The sequence below is a fragment of the Oryctolagus cuniculus genome, chromosome 16 (assembly GCF_051225735.1).
Source record: "Oryctolagus cuniculus isolate XC-2025 breed Fujian yellow rabbit chromosome 16, ASM5122573v1, whole genome shotgun sequence".
Taxonomy (NCBI): domain Eukaryota; kingdom Metazoa; phylum Chordata; class Mammalia; order Lagomorpha; family Leporidae; genus Oryctolagus; species Oryctolagus cuniculus.
The window spans coordinates 10,984,387-11,001,582 of record NC_142882.1 but is presented as its reverse complement, the minus strand read 5'-3'; the positions used below and the strand labels follow the sequence as shown (position 1 = coordinate 11,001,582).

Here is a 17,196-nt window from a genome sequence, read left to right as displayed (position 1 = left end):
GTGTTGCACATCATGGGGAGCCTGGGAACAGCATGCAGTTTACTTGCAAAATGTCTGAGGCAGATGACTTTAATGTGGTTAACCCAAAAAATTGAAGATGATGAGAGGATGTGAGGTAAACACATGGCAAAGAGCTGGATGAACTGATTCACAATGTGCACAGATACCAACTCATTCACTTGGAACCATAAGTCTAGACGATTTAAAGTTAACAATTAAAAACAGGTAAGAAGATCATTAATTAAAAAGGTAGAGGAAACAGCACTCTGGCCTCAGAATCAGCCCTTAAGGCACACGGATCTGGCTGAAAAGCCCATGAGAGTATTACAGGCATGGAAAGCCAAAACACTCTGGCCAAAAAAAAAAACCTACATGAAAGATCTCTGAGAGTGAGATCCCAGTGAAAAGAACAGGTCATCAAAGAAGGAGGTACCTTTCTCTGAAGGGAGGAGAGAACCTCCACATTGACTACGACCTTGTCTAAATATGATCAGAGTTGGAGAACTCAAAAGGCTTCCATAGCCTTGGCGACTCATGACAAGAGCCTAGGGTGAGTACTGATGCCATTAACAAGAGTGTCCATTTGTTAAGTCAACAACAGGAGTCACTGTGCACTTACCCCTCATGTGGGATCTCTGTCCTTAATGTGCTGTACATTGTGATTTAATGCTATAACGAGTACTCAAACAGTATTTTCACTTTGTGTTTCTATGGGGGTGCAAACGGTTGAAATCTTTACTTAATATATGCTAAACTGATCTTCTGGATATAAAGAGAATTGAAAATGTATCTTGATGTGAATGGAAGCGGGGAGAGAGAGGGAAAGGGGTGGTTTGGGGGTGGGAGGGAAGTTATGGGGGGAAGCCATTGTAATCATAAGCTGTACTTTGGAAATTCATATTCATTAAATAAAAGTTTAAAAAAAGGGTAGAGGAATATTGTTTAGAATGTTTCCTGTAAAAAGTGAGAGAAAATAGACAGCCTGAGAAATCCATGTTTGATACAGAACAGAATTCCTTTCACTTGTCACATGGAAACCATACCAATGCTAAATGCTTGTTAAATGCGGAGAACCTCAGGGAGGTGGGTAACTGGATAAATTGTGTGGAGGGGTATACATGGTGAAAGAATTGGTCCCCTTTTCTGAATATGCCCGTTCATTCTTAATCATGAAGCCAATGTTCCCAGCAGCGTTCTGTAGACTTGAGATTGATATTAGATACAGCAATGAAGAGACTGGGTGGGGAGCACAGAGTCATCAATGATAGACATCAGCCCTTGACTTCTTTCCAACTCATATGTGGAATTATGCAACTAGATATTTTGTTGATCCTAGCATCGACTCTTTCTAAACTTGCCAAACACACCAAGAAATCCCCTGGAGTAACACTTAACACTTTGTACACAGTCCAATCATTCAGTAGTCCCCAGTGCTTTGTTGGACCATGATGAAATCATACAAGGAGGAGAGGAAAGAGAGTCCAAAACATGTTTTTCCAACATGTTTTCCCCAATAATGGAGGGTGACAGGTGCAGGGCCCCAGGGCTGGGTGATCCCTTGAGTTACTGTGTGGGACACAGTGAAGCAATGAAAAGGCTGAGCTGCAAGTGCTGTGCTGATCACATGGACACCAAGGGCAATGTCTCACTGCATGGACTTCCTTAGAAATAACTCCCTGTAGTTGCTAGTTGTGCCCCTTTCTGACTCACTAGACTTGAAGACAGCGATACTGGGATTCGGCAGTGCCCTGCACAGAGAGCGATTCTCTGCAGGGGATTGAGCCTGCTGACACCTGCCAGCTCCTTGTTCCCTAACCTCAGCTGATGTTCTGGGCTTCAACTCTGCATTGTGAAAACACTGGCAAGATGTTGTCTGTGAGCCTTCTGTGCCTACTCCTGCATACTATACACACTTTACAGGGCATGACTCACAGGGAATGCCATCATTACCTTAAGCCAAGTATCAACCAAGACGGAGACCTGATCTTGGGTGGCTTTTTCCCTCTCTACTATCCAGAAACAGAAACTGAAAAGGTCCAGATATCTTTTTTACATCGTCCCCAGTATAAAACTGTTGTTTCGTGGTAAGTTCAAGATTGTGCATATGTGTTAAGTCTGGTTATTCTTGAATGTGAGTGTATGTTACTATGTCTGTGTTTAATACTTTCTGAGAATGCTGGAAGGTATGCAGAAAGTGGCATAAATGCCAATAAAGAAAGGCATAGGTTCCCTCCACTCTTGTTCCTTCCACACCTTCCTGTTCATTTTTCCATTTGTTTCTTAGTCTTTCAGGGACAGAGCAGTGACATCAATAGAAATGTGCCCACTCCATGTAGCCCTGGACATCTTGGGATGAGTCAAAATGTGGGGACTCCAGATCCCATCCCACCTGCATGCATGGAGTGGGCACAGGTGTCCTGAGACACTGAGACCCTGGTCTGGGGTCAGCGTTAGGATTAAGAGGTCATTCTGGGTGTCAGTGCTGACAAGAGCATTGTTGAAATGCACTTGATAGTGAATCAATGTGTGTCTGAGATGTGCCACCATAAACAGACTGTGACAGACTGTGTCTCACCACATGTCAATAACTTAGCCCCAACAGACTTCAGGCATTAAGTCTCTGAAAGTCACAAGGAGAAAGGGGTTTGTCTTCCCCAGTTCTTTCGCTTGGATCCTGATGGTTCTCCAGGAATCACACAGAAAATTCTGGGCTTGACGTACCTGTGCAGCATGTGTTTTAGTAACTTTTAACATGGATGTCTGAAGAGGATTAGAAACAAACATCCTGTCTCTGCACCCTTGTTGATGGTGACAGTGGAGTGTGTTTCTGACTCACTGCAGAGAACCACATGCTCATGTGTTCAGAAGAGGGTGAGGCAGAGAGCTGTTGGTTTAAATGGTGTGTGTCTGGCTTTTCCATGCTTTTTGGAATTTAAAGCTTATCCACTCAGCAGATTGCCATGCAGTGTGGGCAACTGATAATGGGCCTGGCAACCTCTGAGGCACAGTGTTACCATGTAATCTCTCATCTCAGGGACACTGGGAGACAGTGAGGACCTGTCTTGTTCATGATCTCAGGGTGAGGTCAGCCCACGCCAAAAAGAGGAAGACAGGCTTTGCCCTGCCTTCTGTTCCCCAGGTAGAAAAGTGTCTGGTCACCCTTGTTTGTGCAGACATGCCAGCCTTCATGTGCTTGTCACACTCTAAAATAAAATTATGTATGCTTTAGTCTCCTTTAGTTAATATGGGCCAGATGATTAATTCTTTGTGGACTTTGGCTTCAAGCTCCAGCTTCAATACAATGACTGAACTCCCTTAAAGCTGATGGAAGATGTGTTGTTATTTGCCTACAAGGAGTTATTTTATGTGCAGATCCCACACTTGTTTACCCAGTGTTTGGCCTTTAATTTGGCATTCATTTTGCGTGACTGTATGTAATACTCTAATGATCAATTTCATTTAATAAACTGTATATTTCTCTGAGAAGATTGGGGTACATCATTGAATAATGAGATAAAGTCTTTTATCAAGATTTTTAAAAGAGTTACCAACTCATTGCTGATAAACCTGTTAATGTTCATCACCCACTCACAAATCCCCATAGTCCTTTTCAGTGTCTCTACATTTTTCATTCTTTCTCTCCTAGTCCATACCACCCATCTGTCTTGTGTGTCTGAGGATCAGTCTGTTATAGCCCCTCCATGTGAACTGATTCATACCCCTTGTGGTCTTTTGTGACTAACATCTTGCAGTGCACCATGTTTTCCTATTTTATTCATGTTGTGGCTTGCAACAATATTTAGTATACTTTTCTCAAAATATCTTAATATCTAGGTCTGCTTTGGTGTCAGACACTCCTGTTTACTTAAAATAATAACTCTGCATGCCAGGTTCTGTACTTAACAACTCACAACTTTGCATTCAGGAAAAAAAAAGAATTAAGCTAGTCAACTTTCAGCTGATAGCACATGCTGTAAATAACCCAGGGTGAATGCAGTATGCCCTTCACAATGAAAAATTCTATTACTAAGACTAAATGTGTAAAAGAAAAAAAGTTTATTCAATGGTTTGAATTTATTATTCAAATAAATAAATTTAAGCTATGGACACATGACAGTAGCATGATTTCTGTGCCAGGTTGACTTCATTTTTAACAAGTAAGTCCTCGACATATCTGAAAATCTCCTTGGATTAAGTGTGTCTAGAATACAGACTTTTACCTGGAGGACAAAATTCAATTTTAAACTCCACATATAAGAACAACATGCACAACACTGTCTGACCCAATAAATACTGTTCAGCTAAAAATAAAGCACTGTCAATTAGAAACTTTTTGAATGTGTTTATAATATTGAGGATAAGGATAAATGACAAGCTCTTAATTAAGCCCAAAACAGAAACATAATATCCAATGCAAAGTAACTAAAGGAATGATTGGATGAATATATTGAGTCCCAGGTAACTTATTAACATGTATGACTTTTCTTAGCTTTCAAATTATGGAAGCAATGTAATAAGTTATAAAAGTTCAAAAGAATTCCAAGGGAAGAAGATAAAAGAAATCCATAGTGAGGAAATAGACCATCTACTCTCTCATAAAATGTGAGAGTTCCTAAATTCTCAGAATTCCTATTTTCACTTAAGATATATGTTGTGATTATAGAGTAAATTGAGATTATGTTATATCAAAGATTAAATGAAACAAGAGAAAGGAAGGAGGGATAATTGAGGGAGGGACATATGGTTATCCTCTTAGAATATCTATGAAATATATGAAATCTTTGTATTAATAACAATTTTAAGAACATATATAGAAAACAGGAGGCAACATGCAAGTGTAAAATATGAAATGACAAATGTGAATTCAATAGAGAAAAAAATAAATGGAAACTAAGCAATCATCAGCAATTATCTGACAGATTTCAGGAGTCAAATGTTTACATTCAAGGAAAACAAAATGTTAAATCTGATTTGAGCAAAGCAAAATATTAGAGTAGAAAATTAAAGTGAGGACTAGGGAAAAACAGCTCAGGTGGCCCTGAGAATGTTCTAAAATTTTGGACAACAGATGAGTCAGGTGGTATTCAGGCTACTCCAGAAATTACTGAAAACAGAAATGCTTGCTCCTGGGTGTTGTCCTTAGGTTGAACACATCAAAGATTCCCTAGAGGGTTCATGAAGGTGAGAGTGATCATAGACATGGTTTGCTTCAGAGGAGTCCAAGGACCTTGCCAGGATCTTCTAGAGCCCTTGGAACCTCCCTCACACCTCCTCCATGTGCAAGAGCTGTGGCACAACTGAGTGGAAGCCTGAGTCTGACCATTGCTGCTTCAGGGCATGGCTGTGTTGTTGCTCTGAATTCCATGCTCTGAACCTTCTCCCTGATGCTGCCCCTCTTTTTAGGTGGCTGTGGAAGAGCTACCAATACGTGCTGGCCTTCCGCTTTGCCATCCAGGAGATCAATAAGGACCCCCAGCTACTCCCCAACCTGACCCTGGGTTTCAAATTCTTCAATGCCTTTGCCAGTGAACAGTATACCTTATTGAGTTTAGTGTATTGGTTGGCTGGGATGAATCTGGCTTTTCCTAACTACAGCTGCCATAAACAAGGAAGACATGTTGCCATCATTGCTGGAACCACATCAGCACTGTCCATTGAATTTGGAACACTTTTGGAGCTCTACAAAACCCCACAGGTAAATGAGTTGTGAATTTGGAGAACAATAGTTGAATCTCCTCCAACACCATTCTCTCACCTCTGAAAAATGGAAATGGGGCAGCCGAGTGTGCATATTCCACCATGGTATAGGAGAGATCCCATGGATTTTTCAGGGACATGAGATTATTAACAAGGGAAGGATAAGGAATAAAGGCAAATAGCAGGGTATGTTGACCATATTTCTTTTTTTTTAACAGGCAGAGTGGACAGTGAGAGAGAGAGAGAGAGAGAGAGAGAGAGAAAGGTCTTCCTTTGCCATTGGTTCACCCTCCAAAGGCTGCTGCAGCCAGTGCACTTTGGCTGGCGCACCACACTGATCTGATGGCAGGAGCCAGGTGCTTATCCTGGTCTCCCATGGGGTGCAGGGCCCAAGCACTTGGGCCATCCTCCACTGCACTCCCTGGCCACAGCAGAGAGCTAGCCTGGAAGAGGGGCAACTGGGACAGAATCCAGTGCCCCAACCGGGACTAGAACCCAGTGTGCTGGTGCTGCAAGGTGGAGGTTTAGCCTAGTGAGCCACGGCGCCGGCTGACCATATTCTTAATATTCCTGTCTAGGGCCTGTGTAACCATCTCCCACCTGCTGGAAGCATTGACTATCTAATAGTCTCACCTCTATGCCTCATAAAAAATGTCCACAGCACACAGACATGCCCCATCCTAGGACAGCACTGTCTCAGGTGGCACCCAGAGATCTAGGACTAATGGATATGGGGATCTACCTCTTGGTTCTCTTTGGGAAAACACTGAGTGTAACAGTGAAAAATTATTTTTAAAAAGACTTCCATATTTGTTTATCTAAATGGCAAAGCAATGGAGAAAGAAGGAAAGGCACATACACATACACACAGAGGTGGGGTGGATCTCCTATTCCACAGGGTCACTCCCCAAACTCCCACAACAGCTAGATCTGAGCCAGCCAGCAGCTAGCAGCCAGCAGCCAGCAGCCACTATCTCCTTCCAGTTATACCACATGGTAGAAAGGGGCCTAGTACTTGTGTAACACATTGCTGAATCCTCAGGCACATTGGCAGGCAAGTAGATTGGAAGCATATTAGCCAGGACTTGAACTGACAATTTAAAATTGGATGCTGGTATCATCATTGATAGGCTAACACACAGTGCCACAAGGCTGGCTCCACCATGGAGTGTTGAGACTCATATCCAGTTATACTGGAGCTCAACCAATCATGTTTTCAATCCTAATTAGTCACAAGCACACAGATTGATTTTTTTCACATTCTCAGTGGCCATGCCATATACAAGTCTACATATCAAACATGTGGACATTGAATCCAATCTTCAGGAGACAGTGAAGCAGCCAGTCAGACAAGGGGCTCCAATATAACCAGCTCTGCTGGTTTGCTCACCAAATGTCTCCATGATGTTGGGCTGAGTCTGCCAGAGCAGATGTGTAGAACCAGGAAGTCATTCCACATGAATTCCATGACCCAATGACTTGAGACATTATCACTTCCTCCCTAGGTCTGCACCAGTATCTAAAAAATACTTCCCCAGCCAACCCGGGAAGAACCAGCAGCAAACCCGGGGAGGGCCGAGCAGACAAAAGAACAGTGCAGGGTCGTCTGTCGTTCCTCCACGAAGAGGGGGAGCAACATAATGGTGCCGTGACTCGGATATGAAGCCTAGGCAGGGTTTAGTGTCGTTCCTCCATGAAGAGGGGGAGCAACATAATGGTGCCGTGACTCGGATAGGAAACCTAGGCAGGGTCTAGTGTCGCTCCTCCATGAAGAGGGGGAGTGACACTTATCTAGGGGGAAAAGAAGAATCTGTTTGAAAAAGGAATGAGAAATGTTATAATTTGAACATGTAATATATGTGAACCATCATCTAGTAGCATATAATGCTTTGTGTTTTCCCTAATAAAAAGTTTATTATCAAAACAAACAAACAAACAAAAATACTTCCCCAGGGACACACTACACAAGAAAATGTGCCTGCCAAAAATAGGCCACATGGTGAGCAGAAGTTTCTGTTTTGGAAAAATTATTTTGCCCCAAATCAAAGAGGGTTGGTAATTGTATTCTTGGAGACAATGCAGGATTCCTGTGGTAATCCGTGTACACCAAATACCAAGAGATCAACACAGTAGAGATTTCTGTCTAAAGTTATCTACCATGGAGAAGGTGGCTCTGCTCCACTAGTCACCCTGGGCAAGGATGTGGGAAAGACCACTGGCTGGGTGAAGCAGCATCCAAAGTTTCTTATTCCTCAGTCCCCACTGCAGGACATGAAGAGCATACAGAAACTGACAGATTTTCTTTAAAGCTAAGGATGAGGAGTCACATTTATTAACCTAAAGTAATGTGCATGTGAAGCATGGTCTTCTCTGTGGTCAATATAGCAAGATTTTTCATCTCACTGCACTTTTTCTTTTCACACAATAGTAACCTACTTAAAGCTCACCTTGGGGAGATTTTTTTTCACTCACTTCCAAGTGAGATAAGACAAATCTCACAAAAATGTGATCATGTTTTTCTTTGCTTTCAGCTCACCTATGGCCCTTTTGATCCCATGCTAAATGATAAGGACCAGTTTCCCTCACTCTATCAGATGGCCACCAGTGACAGCTCTTTGGGCCATGGAATGATCTCCTTGTTGCTGCATTTTGGCTGGATGTGGGTGGCTCTCTTTGTGTCTGATGACATGAAGGGAGAGCAGTTCCTTCAGTACTTTGAAGCACAGATGCTCAAGAAAAGTGTCTGTGTGGCCTTTAGAGTGAAGCTCCCTGTCACAAAGAAGTTGTATGGGGATAGTGATCTCACTTTCATGAGTAGCATCAGAGCTTCATCTGCAAATGTGCATATACTCTATGGTGATGTAAGAGGTCTCATCATTGTGGATATTTCAGTGAGGTCCTTTTTAACCATGGGGAAGGTGTGGATCTTGACATCAAAGTGGGATCTTGTTATGTCTGAGACAAACCACATGTTGCACTCTCTACATGGAGGCTTCTCATTTTCACCCCACAAGGAAGAAATCCCTGGCCTCAAACATTTTGTCAAGATGGCAAACCCTTCCCACTACCCAGAAGACTTTTACTTTAGTAAATTATGGCTTTTCCATCTGGACTGCTCACTTGCAGGGTCATTTTTTGGACGTATTGGAACCTGCTCACGAAATACTTCCTTAGAGTTTCTTCCAGGACATATTGACCTGTTGACCATATCTGACTCCAGCTATTTAGTCTACAATGCTGTCTACACAGTGGCTCATGTCCTCCATAAAATGTGTTTGGAGAAAGTAGAAATGGGATCTCCAGGAGAAGCAGCCCAGCCCATGATTCTTCCCTGGCAGGTAAACCTCCCTTAGAACAGAACAAGCACTGGCCACTTGATGGAATCTAGAGATGTTTTATTGAGGTACAGCATCATGACCCTGCTTTTCATCTCAAGTTCAGAGAGATTAGGTACAAAAGAATATGGGCTCTTTCTTTTGGTTAGTGGTATATCTGTGATTGTTGGCTTTGGCTGGAAATTTCGGTCACTGTAGATTTTGAATGTTTACTTTCTAATCAGAAATCATATTAGAAAAGTTTCTAATGCTGGCTGAAATACTGTAAAGTATACAATGAAACACATGAGTAAACAACAGATAAAAAGTTGTCATTCCCTAATATTCTTTGGAATTTATATAAAGCCAAAAAAGACATATTGACCAATTATTTTTCATTTCTATTCATTTTTCATTAGTAAAATTTAACAATTTTGGCATCCTGCTACATGTACATCACATGTAGATATTTATATATATTCATATATACAGCTTTTTCTTGGAATAGGACTATTAATTTAAAAAGGTGAGGGATTAATGACAATGTTCCTAATAAAGGGAAATTAGGGTATATATCATATACATGGTATGCTTCATGGAAACAACATGCTAGGATATCATCACAGTGTTTGTACTCTGTATATTAACTTGAACAAATCAGAAAAACATCTGATGTTTCTTTCCTGGGCCTGCAGTATCTCACTCAGCATAGTGATCTTCAATTCCATGTATTTTGTTGCAAATATTGATCAAATCTATAATTGATTAATTATATATAATATAAATTAATTATATACATTATGTAATTATATAATATAGTACACAATTAATTATTATATCAATAATTAACTATTATATAATTGATTTTAGATCAATAATTAATTATTGATTAATAAATTGATCTATAATTCTGTATAATCTGTGGCCTCAGCCCTTAATGAGATAAGATACTTTTTGTGAAAATAGACATGGATTTCACATAATATCCTAAACATGATAGGAAATGGATGGGAAATAAAGCATGTTAGACCAATTGTCCTTACAAACTCTGCAGCAATCAGGGAGCATGGACTGTAGTCCCATTTCTTACACATGAGACTACTGAGGATGCACGTAAGCACAGGATATGCCCTCTGGATTACAAATGAATCTGTCTGGGTTTTAACCCTAGCTTACATAATCCATTCCCTATATATAGAATGTATTTAGGAACTTCTGTTTGTGTATGCAAAGGACAAATACATTCATAAATTTGCAGAATAAATTAAATAAGTGTGATATGTAGAAAAGGTAAAATGTATATGCAAAAATTAACATGAGAAAGTTTACTTCATAAATTAATTATATTTTACTCATAAGAAGCATATTTTATAATCCACATGATTAGAGTCAAACCTTGGTAAAGAAAATGAATTTTTCAAGAAGGCTTCCATAGATATAATTTTGAATTATTTGTGAATTTTGTCCTCTACATTACTTAAAAATTAAGTGAAAACTGTTTAAAAAATAAGAACTTAGTTGTATCCCATAGCAGGTGTGTTGTGATCTAGAAGGTCCAAGGTTAACACATACTATATAAAACATAATAAGCTTTCAAAGATTTGAAATTTTGCCTTTAGTCATACCATACTTCCTGATATGTCAAAGATAGTCACAGTCATCACAATAAGTGACCCAAAACCAAAGAAAGGAAGAACACCATGTTGTACCACATTCAACCTGTGTTAAGGTATACCTTATAAGGTATAAGACATATTGCTGATATATGTAATGTACATAATGTACATATTTATAAATATGGACCTCTGAGGTGTTACCAGTTGTCTTGAGTCTCTTGATGGAAAATATCTTATGAAACAATCATGCATAAATCTCTAATTTTTCCCCAACCAAAATACACTAATCATCAACTATATTTTGAACCTTATGAAGAACTTATGTAGATGCACACTTGTGATATATCATAACACCTATCAAGTTATTTCAGTAGCCATCTATGTGGTTCCAAACTAGTAACAGTAGAGTTAGATTCCACAAAGCCCCAACCAATCTTTCATGACCAAGGCTGCAATACAGCCTATGCTCCAGTCAACCTCTGGACCAAAAACTATAGTTTTCTGATTGGGGACAATCACTCTTTGATGTTTTGTTGAGGGGGCAGAGGAGTACCTGAACCCAGGAGATGTTTAACCATCCAAAGAAAACTAATGTTCTACCAAATGGAAAATCTGAATGCAGAAGACAAGAAAGAGGGCTTCTTTAGAGCATCTGACTTCCAACAACTAATTTGGATGTGCTCTGTATTTCAATTATATCTGTCCTCCAGCTCCATCCATTTCTTAGGAAAATCCAATTTACAAACAGCGCTGGAGATGATGTATCCTTCCATGAAACAAGAAACCACATGGTGCATTACTATATCCAGAACGTTGTGAATTTTCCTAGTGGTCTTCGTTTGCTTATTAAAATTGGAGAGTTTTCCTCCAAGAATCCACATGAACAAAGCTTACTTATCAATGAAGAGATGATAGAATGGCCTGTTGCATTCAAAGTGGTATGATTCTCTTTTGACAAGGAATACCCATAGAGAGATCCGTGAGTAGTCTTGTGAGGAGATTAAGTGTGAAATGATCAGGTTCCTTTGTAATCCTTGGGAATCAGGGTCAGTGAAACAGGAGTGGTAATAGTTGAAATACTGAAATGGATGTCTAGGTATTGACCACAGGTACAGGAGGAGGGGATATAGTTGTGACTTTCAATTGAAGACCAAGGTGTTATGTAGTGAGGAGGGCTCTACTGACATCCTTCACGGTGGCTGATAATAAACCAAGCCATGATCATGCTTCTCTTTTTCCTTCAGACTCCTCGATCTGTGTGTAGCCAGAGCTGTGGTCCTGGATTCAGGAAAATGTCACAGGAAGGAAGACCTATCTGCTGCTATACTTGTGTTTTGTGTCCCGAGAGAGAAATTGCCAATCAGACAGGTAGAAAATTTCCAATCCATAATTTATGGTCCTAATTAATTCTCCACAAAAGGGAAACCAAAGAGTTTCAGTAGGACCCAGTGAATTTTTAGTGCATCATTTTTTCTATGCACATATGTACTTGTTAATTCAATATATCAATTTATGATCACTACAGCTATTTCTTTATGTTTAAGCTGTTGTCTGGTGGTGCTCATTCTAGAAAGTCAACTTTAGCACTGATGCTAAAAGACATCACAACACATTAGATGAGTCATCATCTGAGATTTGCAGGTGGAACCTGCTATATTGCAGCTGAGAAATTCAGGAAGTATAATAATCAAGACTTTCTATTGGTGCCTGTAGATCATGAAACCAATTCATCTTTACAAACACATGATAAGCACAGAGCAAGCACTTGTATGTCATCGTGGAAATACCATATTCCTTCCTGCACTTTCATTAATCTTGTGCATGGTACTAAGGATGTCTAATTAGTACCACAGTTACATTTAGATTTCTAGAATTTATTAAAGGAAAGATTCAAGGTGAAGTATGCATATCACATCCTGCTATAATATATAGTTTGGCATACTCATTAACTCATTAAAAATGTTTGAACAAGACAAACATAAAAAGAATTACCTATCAAACAAAATGTACCGAGAATGTAAAAACTATGCAAGGTCTCATTGAGAAATAATTTCTTTTTTTCAAAATATTAGAAATAGACCTAGTAATGATTTGATTACCTCCAAAAGAGCATCTCAATTCCCATTGTGTTAGCAGTAGCAACCATCTGGCTTTATTCATTTCCTAGAGGAAATAAATAGTTTTGGACATGGAGAAGATAACAGAACAGAGTTAACCTATGCTTTTTTTTTAACAAAAATTCAATAACAAGTAAAAAGAATTAAAAAAAAACTAATTCTGGAAACATGTTGTAAAACAATACTTGCTTGTATGTGCAAATACTGTATAAAGTATCTGAGATTGAAGACAGAGCCTCTGGAGACCCCAAGAGGAGGAATGAGTACTTCAAGATAAGAAATCCAGAAAGATTTACTCTAAATTACATTGGGATCTTGTATGATTGAAGAAGTATCATCTACAAAACCTAAATCAAAATCTTATGACAAGTATAGCCAGACCCCAATATCATCATCTGTATTTTTTATGATTTATTTATTTGAAAATCAAATTGACACAGAGAAAAGGAGAGGCAGAGAGAGAGAGAGAGAGTCTTCCATCTGTCGGTTCACTCTCCATTTGGCCCCTATAGCCAGGGTGGCACTGATCCAAAGCCAGGATCCAAGAGCTTCTTCTGGGTCTCTCATGTGGATGCAGGGGCCCAACCAAGGACTTGGGCCACTCTCTATTGCTTCCCCAGGCCATAACCAAGTGCTGGATTGGAAGTGGAGCAGCCAGGACTTGAACCGGGGCCCATATGGGATGCTGGCATTGCAGGAGGCAGCTTTACCTGCTATGCCACAGCGCTGGAGGCCATCTTCTGTATTTAACTAAAACAGAGATATGTCCATTCATTGACTTGTCTCTATGACTTATTTCTTGCCGTACTGGCACTGAAATGTTATTTCAAGAGAGACAACATGGTGTCCAAAGCTGACGTTTTTCCCCACGATCCACAAGAACAATGGGGTAACAAGCCATGATTTCATGAAAATGAGTGAAAAGTTCAAAAAATACAAAATAAAAAATTACTCAGAGTTTCTACGATTATTTTAAAATTTAATGTGTATAAGTGAAATGGACACTTTGTTTTGGTTATTGTTTATAGCCTTTGCCTCCATTCCCACTGAACTATAGTCTTATTAATTTTTACTTGTTGAATTCTTGATTTAGTGGAGTTTTAAGCCTTTGACTATAATGTAAATTAAAAATATGCTATTTCAAAAAATAAAAAGGAAGAAATGAAGGAAGGAATTAAGAAAAAGAAGAAAAGAAGAAAGGAAAAGAGAAAAAAAGAAAGGAAAGGAGGGAGGGACGGAGGAAGGTAGAGGTGAGGTGGAGAAAAGGAAGTATCTTAAAATGGTACCAATGAATGGAATGTTAGCTCTTTTGCTTTTATTAATATCATACTAACATGAGAATTGGTGAGAATTATGTTATAGTAATTATCATGCAATTGTTGTGACCCTGAGAATGTAATATATTAATAAATTCATTTTGAAATTAATTTATACTATGTACTAACTTGAAAAATATCTAATTTCTCAATCAATAACTTGATAAATTATCAATTGCACTCAAATTTCTTTATTTATAAAAAAAACACCTCTGTTCAAATCCAAATGTTGCTTACTTGATAAAATGCACCTCAAGATTACATTAAAATTGAAACAAGGTTCCCAAGGAAATAAAAATATAAAATGAGAAAAGACTTTTTCTGCAGATATCAAGTAGTATGCAGTCAGGAAATGCTAGCAATTGGAGTATTGATGATGGTAAGTTTATCTTGCGAGGTTTGGGTTATTTATTTCTGTGTCTGAAGCATGGAGATACAGGATGTGACATGAGACTGACTTAGGAGATAGTACAGACAAAGGCTGGAAAGCATCCATGCTCGTGGGAACAGCACTGTGTCACAGGATGAGTTAACCGAGCCCCCATCTCCTGAAGGTGTTGTTTGAATGAGTTTATTCCAATCTGCCGATGCGCATGCTCCCTGGTCAGCAATGCAGAAATCTGATTGGGTGTGCCCTGGTATACATCACAAGCTCCCACTGGCATTGCAGAGTTGACCATTTTTGACAATAGGAAAAAATTCAAAATTTCTGCAAAGTAAAAATTCAGTATTTCTCCTTCATCAGATGCAAAGCAGTGCATGCAGTGTTGACGATGAGTACCCAAACCAGGAAAGAAGTTGCTGCCTCCCTAAACTGGTGACCTTCTTAGCCTTTGAAGAATCCCTGGGGATGGCTCTGGCCTGCATGGCTCTGTGCTTCTCTGTCCTCACAGCTGTGGTCCTCTGGGTCTTTGTGAAGCACCGAGACACTCCCATTGTCAGGGCCAATAACAGGACCCTCAGCTACATCCTGATTATCACCCTCCTCCTGTGCTTCCTCTGCTCCTTACTCTTCGTTGGCCGTCCCAACACAGCCACCTGCCTCCTGCAACAAATAGCATTTGGCCTTGTCCATCACTGTGATTCTGGCCTTCAAGGTTACAAAACCTGGAAGAACAATGAGGAGATTGCTGGTATCAGGCGTATATAACTCTGTTATTCCCATCTGCTCCTTGATCCATCACTGTGATTCTGGCCAAGACCATCACTGTGATTCTGGCCTTCAAGGTTACAAAACCTGGAAGAACAATGAGGAGATTGCTGGTATCAGGTGTATATAACTCTGTTATTCCCATCTGCTCCTTGATCCAACTGGCTCTCTGTGGCATCTGGTTGGGAACCTATCCTCCTTTTATTGAGTTAGATACACACTCTGAGCTTGACCACATCATCCTGGTGTGCAACAAGGGCTCGGCCACTGCCTTCTACTGTGTCCTGGGCTACCTGGGCTCCTTGGCCTTGGCCAGCTTCACTGTAGCTTTCCTAGCCAGGAATCTGCCTGACACCTTCAATGAAGCCAAGTTCCTGACATTCAGCATGCTGGTGTTCTGCAGCATCTGGGTGACCTTCCTGCCTGTCTACCACAGCACCAAGGGGAAGGTCATGGTGGCCATGGAGGTCTTCTCCATCTTGGCCTCCAGTGCAGGGCTCCTAGGCTGCATCTTTTTTCCCAAGTGCTATGTTATTCTTATTAGACCTGAGAAGAACACTTTGAAAGGCTTAAAGAAAAAAGCAAGTTCTAAAGGATTCTAATTTTTTTCCACTTGTTTTATTATCATATATTTAGAGTTTAGTACCAAGAATCCACTCTGAAATAGCATTCCAGAAATATGGGGGAACTAAAACTGATTTTTCCTTTAAAAACTTATTGTATTGGACATTATCCTAGCATTCTGAGTGCATGGCATAAATTTCTACCTTTGGCTTTGGCTCCTGACATGGACGTCTGACTCCTGGGGACCCTGGAAGGAAGGGTTGAATCTTCATGTTAACTTGGTCCTGGCCACCTATGTGAAAAACTGGGGTCTGACTGCCTGTTGTTGGTTGTAGCCTCAGTCCAGGACAGGCATGGGGTTGTGTTTCTCTCCCTCTCAGAGTTAGTAATGGATTTTAGAGAAAAATTTTATATTGAGTAAAAATAAATTATGATGTAAATTTTCATCCAGGCTACAACGACAATGTTATTTTATATTAAAAGGCTATCCCTGAAATGGTGGAGACTGAATTAATTTATATTTTTTATCAATGTACAGACAATGTAATTGTTCATATTTGCTAAGACATCTAATTATACAAGCTTTATGTTCTGTTTGCCCTGGCTATTGAGTGCTTGACATCTCTTTGTTGACATTGTCATTTAAGTGAGATTCCTTTTCCAGACACGGGAGGTGCTTGGTCATACAGTGTTCCTCTGTAGAGATATTGTGTTGCCCAAAATATCTTAATAAATTCTCATTGTTGAGCTATTTTGAAATGATGTCTTTATCAAACATATATGGAATATTCATTTAAACATGGCACCGAATCATTAACTGTATGTTCTTTCATCAATATATTGGTTTTTGTTTTTGTCTTTGTTTTAAGTTTTATTTTTTCACTTGCACATGCGACACAATGCTGTTTTTATTAATGTGAAATTCTCATAGCTAAGAAGAACCAATTTTAAACTGGATAAGTCAAAAGCATTTAAGTACATGCATATTCATATTGAACATTCAGATTGTGCATAGTATGTTCACACATTCGTGCATTAGTCTTCTCTAAGTGGATTGAAGGCATTTTCATCACCCTATAAAAATTTCTTTATGCAATAAGAAGTCAGTTTCAAACTCATATCATGCAAGCAATCATCTTCTTTAGTTTCTCTGAGCTTACCTTTTCTGAATAATTCTTATCAATATGTAGCATAGGAGTCTGGCTTCAAACCCATCCACATTGCAGCAGGCATCATTTATTTCTTTTTCAAACTGTATAACTTTCCATCTTACAGATTTTTATCATTCTGTTTTACAATTTTATTGATTCATTTTATTGCTCAACCTAGTAATATTTTATTTGTTATTTTGAGATAGTATAGTTTTAGTTTGCATTTGACTCAAAGGCTTAATGCTGCACTAAATAAAGTGTTCAACAAATA

The 17,196-nt window shown here is 39.5% G+C and overlaps 1 pseudogene; it reads left to right on the top strand.

Annotated features, from left to right (window-relative positions):
- The first annotated feature begins 5,569 nt into the window (after positions 1–5,569).
- LOC100338716 (vomeronasal type-2 receptor 116-like) lies at positions 5,570–15,812 on the top strand (annotated as a pseudogene).
- The last annotated feature ends 1,384 nt before the right edge of the window (positions 15,813–17,196 follow it).